The sequence below is a fragment of the Bos indicus genome, chromosome 8 (assembly GCF_029378745.1).
Source record: "Bos indicus isolate NIAB-ARS_2022 breed Sahiwal x Tharparkar chromosome 8, NIAB-ARS_B.indTharparkar_mat_pri_1.0, whole genome shotgun sequence".
Taxonomy (NCBI): domain Eukaryota; kingdom Metazoa; phylum Chordata; class Mammalia; order Artiodactyla; family Bovidae; genus Bos; species Bos indicus.
Window position 1 is genome coordinate 6,185,763 of NC_091767.1, and position 6,000 is coordinate 6,191,762.

The window sequence follows — 6,000 nt, forward strand, 5'->3', positions numbered from 1 at the left end:
CAACTTTGCTAAATTCACTGGTTAGCTCTAGTAATTTTCCAATGCTATCTTTAGGGTTTTCTATGTACTGTATAACATCATCTGCAAACAGTGAGAGCTTAACTTCTTTTCTGATCTGAACTCCTTTTATTTCTTCTTTCTTCTCTGATAGCTGTAGCTAGGATTTCCAAAATTATGTTGAATAATAGTGGCAAAAATGGATGCCCTTGTCTTGTTCCTGATCTTAGGGGGAATGCTTTCAGTTTTGTACCATTGAAAATGATATTTTCTGTAGGCTTATCAAATATGGCCTTTACTATGTTGAGGTAGGTTCCTTCTATGCCCATTTTTTGAAGTGTTGTAATCATAAGTGGGTGCTAAATTTTGCCAAAGGGCTTTTCTGCATCTATTGAGAGTATCATATGGTTTTTATCTTTCAATTTGTTAATGTGGTGTATCACATTGATTGATTTATATATATTGAAGAATCCTTGCATTCCTGGAATAAACCCAACTTGATCATGGTGTATGAGCTTTTTGATGTGTTGCTGAATTCTGTTTGCTAAAATTTTGCATCTCTGTTCATCAGTGATATTGGCCTGTGGTTTTCTTTTTTTGTGTTGTCTTTGTCTGGTTTTGGTGTTGGGGTGATGGTGACCTCAAAGAATGAGTTTGGAAGTGTTCCTTCCTTGGCAATTTTTTGAAAGAGTTTTAGAAGGATAAGCATTAGCTCTTCTCTAAATGCTTGATAGAATTCTCCTGTGAAGCCATCTGGTCCTGGGCTTTTGTTTTCTGAGAGATTTTTGATCACAGCTTCAATTTCAGTGCTTGTAATTGGGTTGTTCAGGATTTCTATTTCTTCCTGGTTCAGTCTTGGAAGATTGAACTTCTCTGAGAATCTGTCCATTTTTCCCAGGTTATCCATTTTATTGCCATATATTTTTTCATAATAGTCTGTTATTATCCTTTGTATTTCTGCATTGTTTGTGGCAACCTCTCCTTTTTCATTTCTAACTTTGTTGATTTGATCCTCCTCTCTTTTTATCTTAATGAGTCTGGATAAAGGTTTGTCAATGTTGTTTATCTTTTCATAGAACTAGCTTTTAGTTTTATTAATCTTTACTATTGTTTCTTTCATTTCTTTTTCATTTATTTCTGCTTGGATCTTTATGATTTTTTTCCTTCTACTAATTTTGGGGACTTTTTTGTTCTTTTTCTAGCTGTTTTATGTGTAAAGTTAGGTTGTCTAGTCGATGTTTTTCTGTTTCTTGAGTTAGGATTGTACTGCTATAAACTTCCCTCTTAAAACTGCTTTTGCTGCATCCCATAGGTTTTGAGTTGTCATGTTTTCATTGTCTTCTGTTTCTAGAATTTTTTTAATTTCCCTTTTGGTTTCTTCAGTAACCTTTTGGTTACTTAGAAATGTGTTGTTTAATCTCAATGTGTCTGTGTTTCTTACAGTTTTTTTCTTTAGTTGATATCTAGTCTCATAGTGTTGTGGTCAGAGAAGATGCTTGATACAATTTTAATTTTCTTAAATTTATTGAGGTTTGATTTGTGGCCCAAGATGTGGTCTATCCTGGAGAATGTTCCATATGCACTTGTGTATTCTTCTGATTTGGGTGGAATGTCCTGATGATATCAATGAGATCCACCTCATCTAATGTATCATTTAAGACATGTGTTTCCTTATTAATTTTCTGTTTTGATGATCTGTCCATTGGTGTGAGTGGGGTGTTAAAATCGCCTACTATTATTGTGTTACTGTCAATTTCTCCTTTTATGTCTGTTAGTGCTTATCTTATGTATTGAGGTGCTCCTGTGTTGGGTGCATAGATATTTACAGTTGCTATGTCTTCCTCTTGATCATTATGTAGTGCCCTTCCTTACCTCTTGTAATCGTCTTTATTTTAAGGACTATTGTGTCTGATATGAGGATTGCTACTCCAGCTTTCTTTTGCTTCCCATTTGCATGGAATATTGGAATATATTTTCCACCCTCTCACTTTCAGTCTATATGTGTCTTGAGATCTGAAGTGCATTTCCTGTAGACAGCCTATATATGGGTCTTGTTTTTGTATCCATTCAACCAGTCTGTGTCTTTTGGTTAAAGCATTTAAACCATTTACATTTAAAGTAATTATTGATATATATGTTCCTATTGCTATTTTCTTAATAGTTTGGGATTGATTTTGTAGATCTTTTTTTCTTCTCTTGTATTTCTTGACTATATAAATCTATTTAATATTTGTTGTAGTTGGTTTGGTGGTATTGAATTCTCTTAACTCTTGCTTGTCTGAAAAGCTTTTTATTTCTCCATAAATTTTGAATGATATCCTTGCTGGGTACAGCAATCTTGGTTGTAGATGTTTCCCTTTCACTACTTTAAATATATCCTGCCATTCCTTTCTGGCCTGCAGAGTTTCTGCTGAAAGATCAGCTGTTAAGCATATGGGGTTTCCCTTGTATGTTACTTGTTGCTTCTCCCTTGCTGCTTTTAATATTCTTTCTTTGTGTTTAGTCTTTGTTAGTTTGATTAGTATGTGTCTTGGCATGTTTCTCCTTGGGTTTATCCTGTATGGGACTCTTTGTGCCTCTTGTACTTGATTGACTATTTCCTTTTCCGTGTTGACGAAATTCTCAACTATAATCTTTCAAAAATTTTCTCATACCCTTTCTTTTTCTCTTCTTCTTCTGTGACCCCTATAATTCGAATGTTGGTGCATTTGACATTGTCCCAGAGGTCTCAGACTGTCATCAGTTCTTTTCATTCTTTTTACTTTATTCTCCTATTCAGAAGTTATTTCCACCATTTTATCTTCCAGCTCACTGATTCATTCTTCTGATTCAGATACTCTGCTATTGATTCCTTCTAGAGTAGTTTTAATTTCATTAACTGTGTTGTTTGTCTCTGCATGTTTATTCTTTAATTCTTCTAGGTCTTTCTTAATTGAGTCTTGAATTTTTCTCCATTCTGTTTTTAAGGTTTTTTTTCATCTTTACTATCATTATTCTGAAATTTTTTTAGGTAGTTTGCCTATTTCCTCTTCATTTATTTGGACTTCTGTGTTTCTAGTTTGTTTCTTCATTTCTGTAGTTTTTCTCTGCCTTTTCATTATTTCTTTTTAACTTATTGTGTTTGAGGTCTCCTTTTCCCAGGCTTCAAGGATGAATCCTTTCTTCCTTTTGGTTTCTGCCTTCCCAAGGTTGGTCCGGGGGTTGTGTAAGCTTCATATAGGGTGAGATTTGTGCTGACTTTTTGTTTGTTTGTTTTTCCTCTGATGGACAGGCTGAGTGAGGTGGTACTCCTGTCTGCTGATGATTGGGTTTGTATTTTTGTTTTGTTTGTTGTTTAGATGAGGTGTCCTGCACAGGGTGCTACTGGTGGTTGGGTGATTCTGGGTCTTGTATTCAAGTGGTTTCCTTTGTGTGAGTTCTCACTATTTGATACTCCTTAGGGTTAGTTTTCTGGTAGTCTAGGGTCTTGGGGTCAGTGCTCCCACTCCAAAGTCTCAAGGCTTGATCTATGTTCAGGAATGAAGATTCCACAGGTGGGTTTGTTATGGCATTAAAACAAATATCTGAAAACCAAAGATGAACTCCAGACAAATGGCAGTTACAAAATCAGGCAAATAATAATTAAAATAATGGAATATACACATATACATATACACTCATGAGCAAAGTCAAAACAGTCTAACAAAAATAAAGTATGGTAGATTGACCCAGCAAACTAAAGAAATAAAAAATTATATTTACCAGTGAAGAACAAAACTAACTAAAGCACAAACTAGAAAACAAAACTAAAGCAAGGTGCCAAGTGGGGAATAAAGCAATGAAAATAAAACAAGTAAATATATTGAGAGGAAAGAAAAGAAAGAAGGAATAGTTATGCAAAGTTAAATAGAGATAGATGAAGAAGATTTATAAACATTAAAGATTAATTGCAAGGGGAAAAGAACAGTAGGAAAAGCAAACAAATGAATAAATGTAGGAAAAAATAATAATAGGTTAAAAATTTTAAGAATTAAAATTATAAAAAAGAGAAAAGAAAAAAAAGGGAAGAAGAAAAAAAACAAAAAAAGGAAAATCCCATAGAACTGCAAAAACCCAACACAGAGACAGAGGTTTATAACAACAGTAAAAAGTGTGATTTAATATACACATATACATATACACTCATAAGCAAAATCAAAATAGTCCCAGAAAAATAAAGTACAATAGATTGATCTGGCAAACAAAGGAACCAAAAATTATATCTACAAGAAGAAAACTAACTAAAGCATAAACTGGAAAACAAGTTTATAAAGCAAGGCACCAGTTGGACATTAAAGCAATGAAAATAAAATTAACAAATATGTTAACAAGAAAGAAAAGAAAGAAAGAATAGATATGCAAAGTTAAATAGAGATAGATAAAGAAGATTTATATACATTAAAGATTAACTCAAGGGGAAAAGAACAGTAGGAAAAACAAACAAAGGAATAAATGTAGAAAAAATAATAATAGGCTTAAAAAATTAAAATTAAAAAAAGAGAGAGAGACAAAAAGGAAAATTCCACAGAACTGCAAAAGCCCAATGTAGAGACAGAGGTTTATAGCAACAATAAAAAATGTGACTAGGGGAAAAAAAAGAAAGTTCAAAAGCTTAATTGGATTTCATAGTGCTAATAAAGTCAACAACTACAACAGAGGGTGGAAGAAAAGGAAAAAGAAAAAGAAAAAAATCCAAAAGAATCTACAGAACAAATCAAAACATAAGAATAATAAATGCTTTTCTTGAGTCACTGCTGTCAGAGTCTTTTCCCTAGCTAGAAGTCACAGTCCACCTCACCTCCCTAGGACGCCCTCCTACACTCTTCTGATCTCTGGACCTGTGTGGGAAGCTCAGATTCTAATCTGGTCCTACTCCAGTGTTTTCTTGCCACCGATGTTCACAGCTATCAGAACTAGTGCGTTTTCTTTTGTGGGAGCTCTCTATGACATTTTATATATTGCATAGACATAGAGTCTGCCTAGTTGATCGTGTGGATTTAATCTGCAGCTTGTACAGCTGGTGGGAATGTTTTGGGTCTTCTTCCTTAGCCATACTGCCCTTGGGTTTCAATTGTGGTTTTATTTCCACCTCTGCATCCTGGGGTTTGCTCCTGAGGCTGCCCTTGAGGATCTGGGTTTGCCCCCATGAGGGCCAGGTGTGGAGGTAGTGCAGCTGCTTGGGTTGCAGGGGTTCTGGCAGCACCAGGTACTCAGGGGGAGTTGGCAGCTAGGGCAGCAGGAAATATAGTGCTCTAGAAGGGTATGGCAACCAGTATTGGCCAGTACGCTCCAGTATTCTTGTCTAGAGAAGCCCCCCTCCCTGACAGAGAAGCCTGGCAGGCCACAGTCTACAGGGTCGCAAAGATTTGGACACTACCAAAGTGACCCTGTGTGTATAGATGCAAGACTTTTTTGCCTGTGGCAGCTCTGCCCCAGTGAGTGTTGAGCGTGAAGGTGGCACAGCTGCTTGGCTTGTGGGGACCCTGGAGGTGCCAAGTGTGCAGAGACATGGACTGTCTCCACCACAGGAGTTATGGCCCTATCAAAGTCTTTTTTCAAGCCTCATGTAGCTGGCGATCAGAAGGCCTCTTTGGCCAGTCTTTCTCCATAGGTCCACCCATTCAGGCACTTAGAGGGTTCCTTTGCCTGGGGTCCTTCTCTGTTGTTCAGCGCATCAGGCACATAGAGAGGCCCCCCCGGCTAGGACCCTACTCTGTAGATCAGTGCATCAGGGACTTAAAGGGGCACCCTGGGTGGGGTCCTACTCTGTAATTCAGTGTGTCAGGCATTTGATGAGCCAGCCTCTCTTTTGTTGAGCTGCTGATGCGGGCATGTGTGGAGAGAGAGGCTATGGTGTTGGCTCCACCCCCTACGCCTGACTCAGCAGTATTGCCTTGCTTCCATGGCTGCCCAGCTTTCCTCTACAGGCATTTTCTACCATAATCTCCTCTCTCAGCTCCTCTTAGATCAATCTGTCTCTCTGCA